Source organism: Sciurus carolinensis, chromosome 8 (assembly GCF_902686445.1).
Source record: "Sciurus carolinensis chromosome 8, mSciCar1.2, whole genome shotgun sequence".
Lineage (NCBI taxonomy): Eukaryota > Metazoa > Chordata > Mammalia > Rodentia > Sciuridae > Sciurus > Sciurus carolinensis.
The window spans coordinates 119,238,136-119,255,238 of NC_062220.1; the positions used below are offsets into that span (position 1 = coordinate 119,238,136).

Genomic DNA, 17,103 nt, shown 5'->3' on the forward strand with positions numbered 1-17,103 from the left:
GCAGGAAGGGTTGCACATTAGATACACTGGATCTTTGGACTCTGCAGACAGTCCCCTCTGCATCATCCTCTTTTTTCATTTAAATTTATAGACATTTCCCCATTTTATCAGATTATTTTTGACAATTGGTGCAGGGACTGGTTTATGGGACGTACTATGGTTTGAATATTAGGTACCCCCCAAACGCTCATGTGGGAGACAATGCATGAGACTTTAGAGGTGAAATTATTGGGTTATAAGACCATTAAATCAATAAGTGAGTTAATCCTCTGGTAGGAATTGATTGGTAATAGTAGGCAAGTTGTGTGTGGCTGGTGGAGGTGGGTTCCTGGGTGCATGCCTTGGGGTATATATGTCTTTGTTCAAGAGATACCTTTCTCTACTTCCTGATCATGTCTGAACTAGTTTCTTCTTTCATGATGTTCTCCCTTGCCTCAAGCCCCAAGTAATTTTGTCAGCTGTGTATGAACCAAGGCCTCTGAAACCATGAGCACCCAAATACATTTTTCCTCCTCAATAGTTTTTGCCCGGTGATTTGGTTGCAGCAGTAATAAAGCTAACTAAAACAGACTTTTATTTAAGAATAAAAGTCTTGTGATGGACATCTTCCCAGGGAAACTTTTCTCTTCTGCCTGAGAGATCAACTGTGTGGTGGACATTTCCTCTTGCATATGAGCATCACAGGAGGAGCTGTAACAGTCATCCTAAGGTCTTAAGATCCCATGAATCCAGAATTTTGAGAAGTGAGGTCACTGTTGATGAAAAATAACTGCTAAGTTGGAGGTCCCTGCAAAGTCTGTTCTACCCCAGCATCCAGGAAACAGATTGTTCATATTCTGGAAGTATTCCAGTGGTTTCCCATACATTTCCTTATTCAGTTGAATGCATTTCCTCTGCTGTCTCTGGATTTCCTGTGTAGCTGGAGATCTACATGCCCATTGTCCTGATCGTCACTCTGTTGATTGAACCCTGATCAGGGTTACTGCTTGTGTGTCAGGTTAACCATCTTGTAGGCCACCAGATTTCTCTTCATGGCCTCTGTAAGAATTGGGCACAATTCTTAAAGAAAAATGAAGTTTTGATGGTGAATCATGTTTCTCAAAGGAGCAAATTTGCACTGGAAGTGTTGCTCCCATGTAAGTATCAGGAGTGAAGAGTGTGGTCTAGTGTTTGAATCCTAGAGCAGGAAATTGAGCAGCAGGTGCAGGCAGAGGTGTCATGTTGCAGTTTGGTGGCCCTGGGTCCAGAGGACTCCACAACATAACACAAATTCATGATGGGAACAAGAAAATTGTGTTTATGTTTTGACATAAGAGAATCCCAAAATAGACCCTATGGGGTATTGTAACAAGATCATGACATTTATGATGAACATAATGAACAGATATACTTTTCCAAATGCTTATTGATGTGCTTGCCTACACCTAAGAGCCATGTGTGCTCATATTGGAGTGGGGCATGGATTTAACCGAAGGATACTTAACCATGAGCCACATACCCAGCACGTATTGTTTTATTGTTGTTTTGTTTGTTTTTGAGACAGTTTCTTACTAATTTTCTTTGAGCTCGCTAAGGTTGCTGAGGCTGGCTTTAAACTTGTGATCCTTCAGCCTCAGTATCCTGAGGTTCTGGGATTACAGGTGTGCACTACTATGCCGGGCTATGTGTGCTCTTTGTTCTCACCTGAAGTAGGGACATATTGTTCTCAGAGAAACTGGTCTGAGTAAAATGGCATATCTCATTCTGTGTACACAATCCTACTGTGCTCAGCATACTTTGTCTTTCTCAAGAGCAAGTTCTCAATTACAGCAAGTCTAAGAATGGGGCCTTCATTTGCTATATTCTGTGTTGAAAGGGAGAAAAGGGACAGTCTTATGCACAGATCAGGCTCTATGGAGATGTTCTCCATCCTAAGAAGCTCGGATCTAGGCTCTACAAGGTTCTAGAATAAAATGACAGGATTTCAGATTTAAAATGCAACTAATTCTGTGAAAGAACCACATTTATAAGAGATACACTACGTTTCTGTAGTGTGGGTGACACTAAAGAAAGTGAGTGAGCAAGTCAAGACCATGGTCTCAGTCTTCGCTCAGAGGGCACATGACAGTGAGAGTCAGGCCTAAGTGGGTTGTTTCCTAGTTGATGTCCGCATCTGTCTGTGATACTGCATGTCAACTGAAAACTGTTTTCACTGCCATGATAGGTGGTACATTAATATTCAGCCTCATCCAAAGCCTGAAGCCCACTGATGGTCAGGATGGCTATTTCCTGAGTTGGAGCCAGAGACTCTGTCAGGGATTCCTGAGGGCTGTTGCTATCCCCATAAATGAACAGCATAGGTGCCTGTGATGGCTTCTGTTGGTACCAAGATACATATTTATTCCCCAATTTATCTCCAGAGTATGTGATCAAGGCTGTCTGGCTTGAAGTAACTGATACTGAAGGTGTCCGATTCAGCTCTTAGGAGGCCACAGAACCTGCAAGGAAATAAGTAGTGTTGAGAAAGACAATGAGGGTATCCACCGGGAGATTCAATTTTGGCTGGTGTGGATGAGCTCTAGGGATTCTCTGGACCCTCAGGCGATCCCCTCTGGATCCATCATCCATGAACTTGAATATGTAAGCAAAATGCCCCTCTATCCTGGCAGCTGTCGCCTCTCAGTGAGCCCAGTGTGGGGATTTCACACTACAGCACCTGCTCTGACATCAGGATCCTGAGCATCCTTCCCACCACAACAGGGCCCTGCTGAAGTCAGAGTCAGGGCAGATGGAGTCCCACATCCCTGGGCTGGGTGATTTGGTTGGAACTCTGTGGCTGCACCTGTGCTGTATGTAAGTGAGGACTCCAAGGAGAAGGATGGTCCAGGCTATGGTGGAAGTGCACCTTATATTTTTTCCTGAATGACAGGTTGGGGTGGTTTCCTACCAGGGATCTATTATTCTCTGGCTGGAGAGAGGTTCCCACTACACCATTCCTTCGGAGCTCAGAGTTGTTGCTCATGGAATTGGTGAGTTCCAGAGCAGGACTCAGCCCCTAGGGATACAGAAAACAGAGGGGCAACCCCGAAAACTGTTCAGTTATTTATGTGGTCAGATGGAGCTGAGAAAGATTTCATCATGTCTATCCTTTCTCCATCAGCCCTCCTCTGAATGCAGCAAATGTGTGGGTAGAATTGTTATCCCTATGCAGTTGAGTCACAAACTTCTTGCCACTTCAATAGCTGTTTTTGGTAAGGAACTATTCCTAGTGCACCCTTTTCTTCTGTGAATTTGCTCTAGGAGCAGGTATTTCTGTTTCTTCTTCATCTCAAAAAAACTATATAGTGTCTGGGACAGTATATCAAGTTAGAAATCAGTTAGTATTTGTTGAACGTATGAAATAATTCAACTGAATGTAAAACCCTTTATTCTTTTAGAACAAAGTATCCACTGGGAGCTATTATGTACATATGCACCTACTTTTTTGTGTTTTCTATTTTATTCAGTACATATGTGTGCTCAGTTTCTGATTGATATTGAAGCATGAGTTTCTTGATAGAAAAAAATTTAAAAACTTGATGGCATCCTAACCAGTAAAGGAGCAAGATTGTTATCATTGACAATTACTTTGGTATTGTCACGTGTGGTTGGAATTCTGCCTTTAATCTAAGATAGTATTGAGATAGCATAGAAGGTCTCTTGTCTGGAGAATAAGTTAAATGTGCCCATGATTTGAGAAGTTGAGTAGCATTTCAATATCTCCCCCTTGGAGTTTAATATAATGACTCTACAGAAATTCAATAAGAATATAAAATACTTGAACAACACTGGCAACCAACTTTGAACTAAATTAATTGGTGAAAATCTCACCTGCAACAGGAGAATACATATGATATGTTTCATGTATCTACAGGATGATTCCCAAGATTGTCGATATTCTAGGTCACATATCAAATATTAATAAGCACAATTACATGCATACTTAGATAATCAAATTGAATTAGTAACTGAAGAAATTTGCAAAATCATCCATCAATTGGAAATAAAAAAGGAGACCTTCAAAAAATTTGTAGGTTACAATCTAATCATGGTTTCTTTATCCATTCATCTGTTGAAGGGCATCTTGGTTGGTTCCACAACCTAGCTATTGTGAACTGAACTGCTATAAATGTTGATGTGACTGCATTACTGTAGTAAGCTTATTTTAAGTCCTTTGGGTATAAACCAAGGAGTGGTGTGGTATACATACACAATGGAATATTATTTAGCCATAAAGAATAATATTATGGCATTTGCAGATAAATGGATGGAATTGGAGAATATCATGCTCAGTGAAATAAGCCAATCCCAAAAAACCAAAGACCAAATGTTTTCCTAATAAGCGGAAGATGATATGTAATGGGGGTGAGGGGTGGGAGATGAGAGAAGAATGGAGGAACTTTAGATTATGTAGAGGGAAATGAGAAGGAGAGTGTATGAAAAATGGTGGAATGAGACAGCTATCATTAACCTATATACATGTATGATTACATGAATGGTATGAATCAACATCATGCACAACTGTAAAAACAAAAGATGTACCCCATTTGTGTACCATGAATCAAAATGCAGTCTGTAAAAATTAAAAAATTAATTAAAAAATATATAATCCCCATATGTATGTTAGAACATTTCAAATTTTTTAAATACAAAATCACAACATGCAATATTTAGGAAATACAGCTTCATCAATGGAGGGAAACTTATACCTGTAAATCTTAAGATTGCAGTGAGGATCTGAAGTATGTTATCAGGATAGATAGACTGCAGATCTTCTCCCACCATGAATATGGACAGAGAGTCCTTCATAGTCTTTCAAACAACATGTTTATGCAAGGGCTGTCCCACCGTGAGTGAAGACACCTTGGCTTCCCTGCCTGCCTTCTGTGTTCACCTACATCTTCGAGGCCCCACTTCCTCAACTTGATTCAGCGTTTGTGTGTCTCATTTTCCCTCAGTTCTAGCATCAAGATCTAGAACTTGGAGACTAGCGGGGAAGAAGTGATGGGAAAACTGATGCACACGTTTCAAAATATTTTATTTTTTATGCTGGGTAGAAGGTACAAGTGACCATTATATTGTATACTTGATTTTTGTATGCTTGAAACTTTTCTAAGTGAAAAATGGTGAGGAACACCGAAAAATCATATTGATTCCAAATGATCTGAAAGAAATGAGCACAGGTGATTAAGAGGAGAATTACTTGTTTTGATTGTTTTTAACTTTGCATTTTTAACTTAATTTATTTTTAGTAGATCTTTATTTACACATAGTAGTTGGGTTTGTGCTGACACACTCATGCATGCCTAGAACTTGATTTCAGTTCATGATGACTCCTTTTCCTTCTTTCCTCCCTCCCCTCTCCCATCCTTCTTCTTCAGCTCTATTCAACTTTCTTTCTCCCATCTGTTAATTTGTATTTGTTTGGTTCTTCATACTATCCTATCCTTCCCTCACTCTTTCCCTTAGTGTACTCTAGTTTCCGCAGATGAGAGAAAACTTTTGACCTTTGAGTTTCTGAGTTTGGCTTATTTCACTTGCTTGACACTCTCCATTTCCACCCACTCTACCAGCAGATTCCACAATTTCTTTCTTTTTTATGCATGACTAGAAATCATTTGTGTTCCACACCACACTTTCTTGATTCATTCTTGATTCATTCATCTATTGATGGGCATCTGGGTTGAATTCATAATTTAGCTACTGTGAAGTGTGTGGCTACAAACATTCAAATGGCTGTATGTATATAGAGAGCCAAAATGTATTTTGAAAAAAAAAAGATAGCATTTTAAACAACTGATGAAGGAAAACTGGATAGCTACATGTAGAAAAATAAAACAAACCCCTCTCTCTCACCCTGCCTATTTTCGATCATTTGGGAAAACACCAAAGATTGGGATAGCTGGGTCATCTATTGGTTCCATTCCTAGACTTCTGAGGAATCTTCGTGCTGCTTTTCAGAGTGGTTGTATTAGTCTGCAGTACCATCAACAATGTACTCATGTACCTATTTCCCCACAATCTCAGCAGCATTTATTATTTTTTGTATTCTTTGTTTTTTAATGGATCAGATTTAATTTCTATGAAAAGGCTACCTGGATTTTTTTTGTAATATTGAAAAAACTTATCCCAAAATGAAAATTGAAAGTTAAAGGAACAAAAAAATGCTAATGAGTTTTAAATAAGAATAATTACTTACCACGTTTGAAGAATTACCACTCAGCTACAGTAATCAATACACAGAAACCAAGAAAATGTCCACATTGTCCACATTTTAGGTATTTAAAACAACATAAAGAATCAGGAGAAAAGGCACATGCCAGTAATCCCAGCTACTGGGATCCAGGAGGATCACAAGTTGAAAACCACCATGGGTTATTTAGCAAAACCCTGATACAAACCTTCACAAAAAAAAAAAAAAGAAAAAGAAAAAAGAAAGAAAAAAGGACTTCCCACACTCCCTGCATTCCTAGGGCTCCTTCCCAGTGTGAGTCTGCTGGTGCCACGGGAGGTGTGACTTGTGTTTGAAGACGTGGCTGCACTCAAAACACTCTTAGGGTTTCTTCCCACCATGGACCACATAGTGTCTCAGGAAACCTCCCCTATGCTAGAACACCTGCACACACTCAGTGCACACAAAGCATTTCTCTGCAGTGTGTCTCCTGCTATGCAAGACAAAATTGGAGTAGTATGTGAAGGCCTTTCCACATTCGCTGCACTTACAATGTTGCTCCCTGCAGTGGATGTGCAAGTGCTGGGTGAGGTAGGACCTGTGGTTGAAGACCTTCCCACACTCCAGGCACTCGTAGGACCTCTCCCCCTGTGGATCCACATCTGGTGCTGGAGGAGGTGCGTGCTCTTAATGAAGGTTTTCCCACACTTGTGCACTCATAGGGTTTCACTCCAGAGTGGATTTTATCACATCCAGCAAGGAGGTGTTTCTTGTTAATCACTTTCCCACATTGGTTACATTTGCAGATATTTTCCTCCTCATCCTGTACAATCCTTGAACCTGTGTCCTCAGCTGCCCCTAAACAACCATGTCCAGGGCTAATTGTCCCAGGAAGCTTCTCCTGCAGCTCTATGCCTGGTCTCAAGTGTCCCTCCTGCACTCCAGATGTCACATCCTGACACCTTGCTTGCACCAGCTGGGAGCACCCTGCAGTCCCTTGTGTTAACAGTCCCTGGAGGAGGGCGCCCTCAGAAAAGGTTGGCTCACAAGTAGTAAGTTTGGTGGCTTTAGGTTTTCCACTGTCACCTGGACAGGTACTCTGGGAGAGGTCTATCATGACAGTCCATAGCTGCTGCCCGTTCTCCAGCTGGAAAATCAGCTAAGGGTTTGGAAGGGGATACCCCAGGGAGACCAGGATCCCACAGTTTCCAGCATCACCTCCTGTTACAAGATTCTCTGAGCTGGGTCCACCTGCCCCCCTCATCCTGGGTGAAAGTCACAGCCACATTGTCAAAGGTCACAGACCCCAATTCACACACCTTAACACCAGGGGCAGAATGTAACAGGTGACTCTGGTCCAAGGCCCAAGGGGAACCTTGACATTTTCCGCGTCAGGGTGACTCTAATGCATGAGGTTGTGCAGCGTGTCCACCTGTTATTGCTCCTAAGTACACTTAAGTCATTCCTGAAAATATTTATGATCATTTGCAGGTATGAGGCGCAGCCTTGCTTGCTCAAAAGCGACACCAGCAATGCAGGCAACCACCTGGACCCTGGGCCCAAGGCCTGCTGAGTCCACAGGCACGGTGGGCCTCCCAGACGACCAGGAAGGCCCCAGGTTAACTAGCTCCTGCTCCTTTGCTGAACGCCAAAAGCCCTTTCCCTGGGGCACGGACATCACAGCCAGGCAGCATAGGGGCAAAGGGTCACCGCCCCACACGGGATACTGCTGCCTCTGGAAGACTCCCGGCCGTCCCTAGGCGGGCCCACGGGGACTGGTGCCCTGAGGCTGGCTGCTCACAGCGCCCTGCAACTGCGCGCCGGGCTCAGCCCAGCTCAGGTCTTTTGCACTGGCTGTGGCCGCATGTGGCTGCAGTCACCAGCGCGGCCATCGCGGGCCCGCGGTGTACTCCTGAGGAGCCCTCCAGCCGCTTTGGCGCTGGTGGCCAGGGAGGCAAGGCACGCGGGCGGCCAGGACACAAGCCCCTTGTGGATGGGCCGAAGGATGGAGCGGGCGGGGAGGTCCACAGGACCAGCCGGGAACTCCAGACCACAGGGTGCTGAGGGCAGAGACAAATGGCGCTGCGACCACCACCTGTGTTCTTGGTCATTGCATTCTGATTGAAGTGAGATGAATCTTAGTATAGTTTTCATTTGCATTTCCCTGATTGCTAGAGATGTTGAACATTTTGTCTTATATTTATTGGATATTTGTGTTTCTTCTTTGAGAAATTTGTTTGTTCTATTACCCATTCATTAATTCAACTATTTGTTTTTTGGAGCTACGGTTTTTTGAGTTCTTTGTATATTCTGAACATTAATCCCCTATTAGGCAAATCGTTGGTCAAGATTTTCTCTCCTTTCTTCGGCTTCCTCGTCAAGTTCTTTATTGTTTCCTTTGCTGCAGAACACTTTTTACTTTGATGGCATCTTGCTTATTGACTCTTGCTTTTATTTCTTCTGCCTTTGGAGTCCTGTTAAGGAAGCTGGTACCAGCAACTATATGATGGTGTTTTGTCCCCGTGTTTTCTTTCAGTAGTTGTAAAGTTTCTATTCTAATTCCTAAGTCTTTGATCCATTTCAATTTGAATTTTGTAGTGGGTGTGGGACAGGGGTCTAACTTCATTTTGGTACATATAGCTCTCCATTTTCCCAGTATCATTTATTTAAAAGCATGTCTTTTTTCCAAGATATATTTTTAGCATCTTTGGCAAATATCAGATGGCTATAGGTATATGGGTTTGTCACTGTGAGAGGAAAATTTTCCCCAGTTTGGACTGATTTTTGTGTTTTTAAAGTTTTCAAATTGGGTTTCTTGTAAGCAACATATATGGTTGAATCTTGGTGTAAAGTTCAGTCTAATCATATATGTGTTTTAGTAGTGACATTTAATCACTGATAAATAATTCAATATATAATTTGTTTAAATGTACAATTTATCTCTTCATTTTCTATTTTCTCCTTAAGTTCAATGTTTTTATTTTTATTTTTCACCCTCTTTGATTCTTTTTAAGAAAGTGTGCCTTTCATCTATTCACTAACTTAAGTGATGGTTGATTTTTGGATTGGCTAGGCCACCTTCCCACATTGATTTTGTTCAACACCTGTATCGATGCTGACTGAAGTTGTTTTTCATTTGTGATTAACATTTAATTAGTTATCACTGAGTAAAGCAGGTTGTCCTCTATGAAGTCCCCAGGGTCTCATGAAGAGTCAAGATCTTTAGAGCAAATACTGACATTTCCAAAGTACTGTCCTGCTGAACTCAGACTCAAGACTTGGACCTTAACTCTTACTGAATTATCAGGCTGCAGACTGCCCAGCAGATTTTGATCTCACCATCTACAACAATCATATAAACTGATTCAATGAATAGTTGTCTCTCTCTGTATGTGTGTCTGTTTATGTATGTACAGATCTATTATATCTACCCAGTCTTGCACTGCTGTAATTATGTTTTGGTTATTGTAGACTGCATATGTAGTGCAGGTTTCATAAGATACAGTGGAGCTGAGAAATTCTTATCACCTTGTTATATCGTTCTATCCTGAGGTTGAAGGGCAACACATTACTCATATTTATGATGATAATGCAGTAAACAATGCTCCTGTGCTGTCAGTTGTGTGAAAGAATCACACAATTTTGTACAGTAGATAATATTTGATAATGATAACATAACTATGATATTTTCTGTGTATTTTCATACTGTGATTCTCATTGTTAATCAGAGTGTACCCCTTCTAATTATAAAAATGTTTAGTGTAAAGCCATATGAGTTGTGCTATGCTTACAACAGCCTCAGAGCTCTCATGTATACCCAGTCTCTTCAGATTGTGAGACTGTTGCACTGCCCCTTGCACCATGAGGGACTCTGAAGTCTCTTGATTGTTTCATTTCTCTTTTGCTGGATTGAATTATGTTGCTTTATTCATGATCCTAGAAGCAATAGGCTTCAATATATATTCTCTGTAAATTGTATAATACATTTAATATTAGAATATATCATATATGCCACCAATGATCACAGAAATTCCATATATCCTTGGTGTATAGCAGGCTGAACCATCTACATTTGCATTAAGTATACTGCATGATGTCCACAGATGATGAAATTGTCTAACGATGAATCTCTCAGGATTTACCTCTAATGCTAAGGGATACAGGACTACTTGTAATATATATTTACATATCTCCCTGAATTTGACCCTCAATATTTTATGTTTTGGATCTTTAGATTCCATGACACATGCATTGAAAATATTTTCTAAAAATGCATCTGTGCTAAATATATTCATGTTTCTTTTTTCTGTATTTATTAATTCTTACAAATAACAAGGAAATACTACACACAAAACTTTTATCTATAGCTATAATCTCTATTTACCTATGTTATCCTACATCTACTACATGTCATCTGTCAATCTATCTATATCTACATCTACCTTATTTTATGTCTGCTATGTCACCTATTAATTCTATTTTGTGGAGAAACCTGATTAATACAGCTTATCATCTGTAACTTTTTAATGTTAAAATGGCTTTATTTTGATGGTGCTATACATCTTACAGTGCATATATATAGCTGAACAATATCCACCTTAAAGTGATACGTTATATATAAATCCCTGGGTAAGGAATTTCGGGTTGTCAGATTTTTTTCCTTTCATACTGTAAAGGTGTTGCTCTCCTGCCTTCTTCCTCTTCTGTTTCTGATGAACAATCTGCTCCTATCATTAAGCTCCAAGTGTCACTGCTGTTTCAATCAAGTGACAACACATGTGGTGGCACCGTTTTCTTTATGTTTCCTGGGATTGATTTTCTTGAGTTACTTTCTTGTTGAGTTCAAGTTTTCCACAATTGTGGAATATTTTTGTCCATTGGTTCTTTAAATACTCTTATCTATTTATGCCCCATCCTCTCCCTGTCTTCCTGGATCCAATCACACCATTTGGGCTGCAGTATGCTGTCCCCCAACAAACTGATATCCTGGAAATTGTTTTAATTATCCCCCAGTTTTTTATTTAGTAGTTCCTGTGGGAAACAACCATTTGCTTTTTGGATTCTTCACTGTTTCTAGTCTCATTTAAACATATGTTTTTCCCTTACTAGGACATCTCCCTTCCCATGATGAACTAGCAATGGTGTCTGGGTCATTCTCTGTACCCCCACCTCCCTGATTTTTGCATCAAAGTTGACATAATCTTCTTAAAATGTCCCCACATCATACCTACCTGAGAAACACATTTCAGGCACCTTGATCTCTGTAAGGTTATCAGTGACATAGTAGGTTTGAACAGGGCTGAACTCAGGAGAGCCAGTGGTCAGATTTTCTCCACTGAAGAGGATTCTGTCACTGAGCTGATAACCAGAATGTAGCCTGAGGCAGGTGATTATCTGCTTCACTCTGCTGAGTGTCCTAAAGGAGGGTGTGTACTCTAGGCAAAGACAAGGCCCTGCAGTCCAAGCAGGAACCTGGTGACTGTTTTTGACCCACTGGATGGACATTCCTCTTGTCCTCCCCTATTGCTGCCCCAGCCTCTTCCTGGCTGCACCCAAGAGTAGCTCTACTTCCACTTGCTAGTGAAGGTGCCTAGGAGCAGTATCTCCACCTCCAGGTGACTATAACGCACATATCATCTAAGTGGGTGTGTTTAGGGCATCCAGCCTCATTCTGTGCCGGCTGCACATACTTTGCCCTACCAAATAAAGCACACAAAAATGGCATCCATGGGGTGCAGTCAGCAGTAGGCTAATTGTCTGACTGTGTATCAGGGTGGAATTTCCATTCCTTGTGCTTTGCTTTCTGTAGGGAAAGGGGAGAGGGCTTGCTTCTCAGATCTTCTGCAGATAGAGAAAAGTTACAAGAAACATGTGGGATGCTGTCTATTGAGCCACGTTCCTGTGTATTTGCAGCCAAGACTGGTTCTTCCCTATGGAATGAGATCTGCTGCAGAAGCAGGAGGAGACCAGGATGTTTCTCTAGTAATAAATTTCAGTCGGGTCCATACATGGTCAATATCATCACCACTCATCACAATTGCTGTTGCTCATGTTTTATTTCATCATCAACCTCAGAGTTCATGGTGAAGGATTTGTAAACCAGCCTCAGCTGCTCTTTGATAAAACTAGGCATCACCTGCTTCTTCAGACCCACAGAGGCTTGTACCAAAGATGGAGAAATCATAATGCATATGGATTTCCTCTGAGGAAAGACAAGATCTAAGACCTGGAAACTCTCACTGTTAGCACAATAAAAAAGACAGTTTCAGTGCTTTCTATCATTTATATTTGAAAACCTTATGTCCTAATGTTTGTATAGCTGCCCCCATGTCAGATCAGGTACGGATGACACTCAGTTGCCCAGGAGAAGAGATCAGTACTGTCATGGAGTCAAGCTGACACAGCACCCTGATTTCAGGTCCTAGTCCCTCTAGGGGAAGAAAAGGGAGGTGAAAAGATGAGTGTCAACTAGGCCCCAGGGCTTGAGTTCCACATAGCCAATCACTGCCTCCTATCATGCCATGACTGTCACTGGGAGTCGAATTCAGTGTTCATGTTGGGGGCTATGCCCAGGTTAGGTTGGAGAACCTGTGGGAGAGTGTGGATCTGCTCTGCTGTCCTGAGCTTTGCTGAGAATGGCTGAACTGGTTACTGCTGGTTCTCTCTACATTATTGCCAGCTCCACTCTCTCATGAGCAGGTGGGTGACAGGAGTTTCAAGGACACTTCTAATAGGGGCAGCTAAGTCTGAGGAGACTCCAAGGTCTCATTCTCAGGTGTTCACCTCAGAAGTATGACTCTGCACTGATTTCAACAAATAAACGACCTAACACTACAGCTCAAAGCCCTAGAAAAACAAGAACAGACCAACACCAAAAGTAGAAGAAGACAGGAAATAGTTAAACTCAGAGCTGAAATCAACGAAATTGAAATAAAAGAAACAATACAAAAAATTGACATAATAAATAGTTGGTTCTTCGAAAAAATAAACAAAATCGATAAAACTTTAGCCCCACTAACAGAGAGAAGAGGAGATAAAACCCAAATCACTAAATTCGGAATGAACAAGGAAATATCACAACAGACACGATTGAAATAAAAAACATAATTAGAAGCTATTTTGAAAATCTATACTCCAACAAATTAGAAAATTTCGAAGACATCAACAGGTTTCTAGAGACATATGAATTGCCTAAACTGAACTAGGAGGACATACACAATTTAAATAGACCAGTTTCAAGTAATGAAATAGAAGAAGTCATCAAAAGCCTACCAACAAAGAAAAGTCCAGGACCAGATGGGTTCTCAGCCGAGTTCTACAAAACCTTTAAAGAAGAGCTCATTCCAATACTTCAGAAAGTATTCCATAAAATAGGAGAGGAGGGAACCCTCGCAAACTCATTCTATGAAGCCAATATTACCCTGATACCTAAACCAGACAGAGACACATTGAGGAAAGTAAATTTCAGACTAATATCCTTAATGAACATCGTCGCAAAAATTCTCAACAAAATTTTAGCAAATCGCCTACAAAAATATATTAAAAAGATAGTGCACCATGATCAAGTGGGTTTCTTCCCAGGGATGCAAGGTTGGTTCAACATCAGGAAATCAATAAATGTAATTCATCATATCAATAGACTTAAAGTCAAGAATCACATGATTATTTCAATAGATGCAGAAAAAGCATTTGATAAAGTACAGCACCCCTTCATGCTCAAAACACTAGAAAAAATAGGGATAGTGGGAACATTCCTTAACATTGTAAAGGCCATCTATGCTAAGCCCATGGCTAATATCATTCTAAATGGTGAAAAACTGAAAGCATTCCCCCTAATAATTGGAACAAGGCAGGGATGCCCTCTGTCACCACTTCTATTCAATATCGTCCTTGAAACTCTAGCCAGAGCAATTAGACCAAAGAAATTAAAGGGATACAAATAGGAAAAGAAGAACTCAAACTATCCCTATTTGCTGATGATATAATTATATACTTAGAGGAACCAGGTAATTCCACTAGAAAACTTTTAGAACTCATAAGTGAATTCACTAAAGTAGCGGAATGTAAGATCAATGCACATAAATCTAATGCATTTTTATACATAAGTGATGAATCTTCAGAAAGAGAAATTAGGAAAACTACCCCATTCACAATAGCATCGAAAAAAAAAATACTTGGGAATCAATCTCACAAAAGAGGTGAAAGACCTCTACAATGAGAACTACAGTACACTAAAGAAAGAAATTAAAGAAAACCTTAGAAGATGGAAAGATCTCCCATGTTCTTGGATAGGAAGAATTAATATTGTCAAAATGGCCATACTTCCTAAAGTGCTATACAGATTCAATGCAATTCCAATTAAAATCCCAATGATGTACCTTGCAGAAATAGAGCAAGCAATTATGAAATTCATCTGGAAGAATAAAAAACCCAGAATAGCTAAAGCAATCCTTGGCAGAAAGAGTGAAACAGAGGGTATCGCAATACCAGATCTTCAACTCTACTACAAAGCAATAGTAACAAAAACGGCATGGTATTGGTACCAAAATAGAAAGGTGGATCAATGGTACAGAATAGAGGACATGGACACAAACCCAAATAAATACAATTTTCTCATACTAGACAAAGGATCCAAAAATATGCAATGGAGAAAAGATAGCCTCTTCAACAAATGGTGCTGGGAGAATTGGAAATCCATATGCAACAGAATGAAACTAAACCCATATCTCTCACCATGCACAAAACTCAACTCAAAATGGATTAAGGACCTCGGAATCAGACCAGAGTCCTTGCATCTTATAGAAGAAAAAGTAGGTCCAGAGCTTCAACATGTCGGCTTAGGACCAGACTTCCTCAACAGGACTCCCATAGCACAAGAATTAAAAGCAAGAATCAATAATTGAGATAGATTCAAACTAAAAAGCTTTCTCTCAGCAAAGGAAACTATCAGCAATGCGAAGAAAGAGCCTACAGAGTGGGAGAAAATCTTTGCCAATCATACTTCAGATAGAGCACTAATCTCCAGAATCTATAAAGAACTCAAAAAAATCTACACCAAGAATGCAAATAATCCAATTGACAAATGGGCTTAGGAAATGAATAGACATTTCACAGAAGAAAAAAAAAAAGAAAGAAAGAAAGAGAGAATAAAGGACTTCCCTCACTCCCTGCACTCCTAGGGCTCCTTCCCAGGGTGAGTCTGCTGGTGCCACGGGAGGTACTCCCTGTGCTTGAAGACCTGGCCTTTCTCAAATCACTCATAGGGATTCTCCCCACCATGGACCACATAGTGTCTCAGGAAACCTCCCCTATGCTAGAACACCTGCCCACACTCAGTGCACACAAAGGATTTCTCTCCAGTGTGTCTCCTGCTATCCAAGACAAAATTGGAGTAGTAGGTGAAGGCCTTTCCACATTCGCTGCACTTACAAGGTTTCTCCCTGCTGTGGATGTGCAGGCGCTAGGTGAGGTAGAACCTGTGGTTGAAGGCCTTCCCATACTCCAGGCACTCATAGGACCTCTCCCTCTTGTGGATCATCTGGTGCTGGAGGAGGTGCGTGCTCTATATGAAGGTCTTCCCACACTCTGTGCACTCATAGGGTTTCACTCCAGGGTGGATTTTCTCCTGTCCAGTAAGGAGGTGTTTCTTGTTAAACACTTTCCCACATTCCTTACATTTGGAGATATTTTCCTCCTCATCCCGTACAATTCTTGAACCTGGGTCCTCAGCTGCCCTAAACTACCATGTCCAGGGATAATTGTCCCAGGAAGCTTCTCCTGCAGCTCTATGCCTGGTCTCAAGTGTCCCTCCTGCACTGCAGATGGCACATCGTGACAACTGCCTTGCACCAGCTGGGAGCACCCTGCAGCCCCTTGTGTTAACAGTCCCTGGAGGAGGGCACCCTCAGACAAGGCTGGCTCACAAGTAGTAAGTTTGGTGGCTTTAGGTTTTCCACTGTCACCTGGACAGGTACTCTGGGAGAGGTCTATCATGACAGCCCATAGCTGCTGCCCGTACTCCAGCTGAAAGATCAATTCAGGGTTTGGCAGAGGATACCCCAGGGAGAACAGGTGTCCACAGTTTTCCAGCATCACCTCCTGTTACAAGGTTCTCTGAGTTGGGTCCAGCTGCCCCCTCCTCCTGGGTGAAAGTCACAGTCACATCCTCAAAGGTCACAGACCCCAATTCACACACCTTAACACCAGGGGCAGAATGTAACAGGTGACTCTGGTCCAAGGCGTGAGGGGAACCCTGTCCGTTTTCCACTTCAGAGTGACTCCGATGCACTGAGGTTGTGCACCGTGTCCTGTTATTGATCCTAAGTACACTTAAGTCATTACTGAAAATATTTATGCGCACGTACACATATGAGGCACAGCCTTGCTCGCTCAAAAGCGGCACCAGCAGTGCCTGCAACAACCTGGAGATGGCGCCCAGGGGCTGCTGAGTCCACAGGCTCTGTAGGCCTCCCAGACCCTCAGCTCCTGCTCCCTTGCTGAAAGCCCACAGCCCTGTCCCTGGGACAGGGACCTCACAGCCAGGCAGCACAGGGGCAAAGGGTCACCGCCCCGCGCGGGCTGCTGCTGTCTCCTGTAGACTCCTGGCCCGCCCTCAGCAGGTCCACTGGGACTGGTGCCCTGAGGCTGGGTGCTCACAGCGCCCTGCACTTGCGCGCAAGGCTCAGGCTGCGGGCAGCTGCACTCACCCGCGCGGCCATCGCGGGCCCGCGGCGCGTTCCTGAGGAGCCCTGGGCCACCATGGCGCTGGTGGCCAGAGAGGCGAGGATCGCGGGCGGCCAGGACACACGCCACAGGCGGACGGGCTGAAGGATGGTGCAGGGCGGCGAGGTCCACAGGACCAGCCTGGAACTCCAGAACGCAGGGTCCTGCGGGCAGAGACAAAAGGCACATTC

The 17,103-nt window shown here is 42.2% G+C and overlaps 3 protein-coding genes and 1 pseudogene across 11 annotated transcripts in view; 3 read left to right on the plus strand and 1 right to left on the minus strand.

Moving 5' to 3' along the window:
- The window catches only part of LOC124991706 (immunoglobulin lambda-1 light chain-like), a 1,192,366-nt gene that overhangs the window by 950,836 nt on the left and 224,427 nt on the right, over positions 1-17,103 (plus strand). The gene's annotated exons all lie outside the window — the stretch shown is intronic.
- The window catches only part of LOC124991707 (immunoglobulin lambda-1 light chain-like), a 1,154,667-nt gene that overhangs the window by 908,678 nt on the left and 228,886 nt on the right, over positions 1-17,103 (plus strand). The gene's annotated exons all lie outside the window — the stretch shown is intronic.
- LOC124991709 (immunoglobulin lambda-1 light chain-like) overlaps positions 1-17,103 on the plus strand; it is a 981,515-nt gene that overhangs the window by 731,011 nt on the left and 233,401 nt on the right. The gene's annotated exons all lie outside the window — the stretch shown is intronic.
- The window catches only part of LOC124990512 (zinc finger protein 264-like), a 28,255-nt pseudogene continuing 17,615 nt past the window's right edge, over positions 6,464-17,103 (minus strand).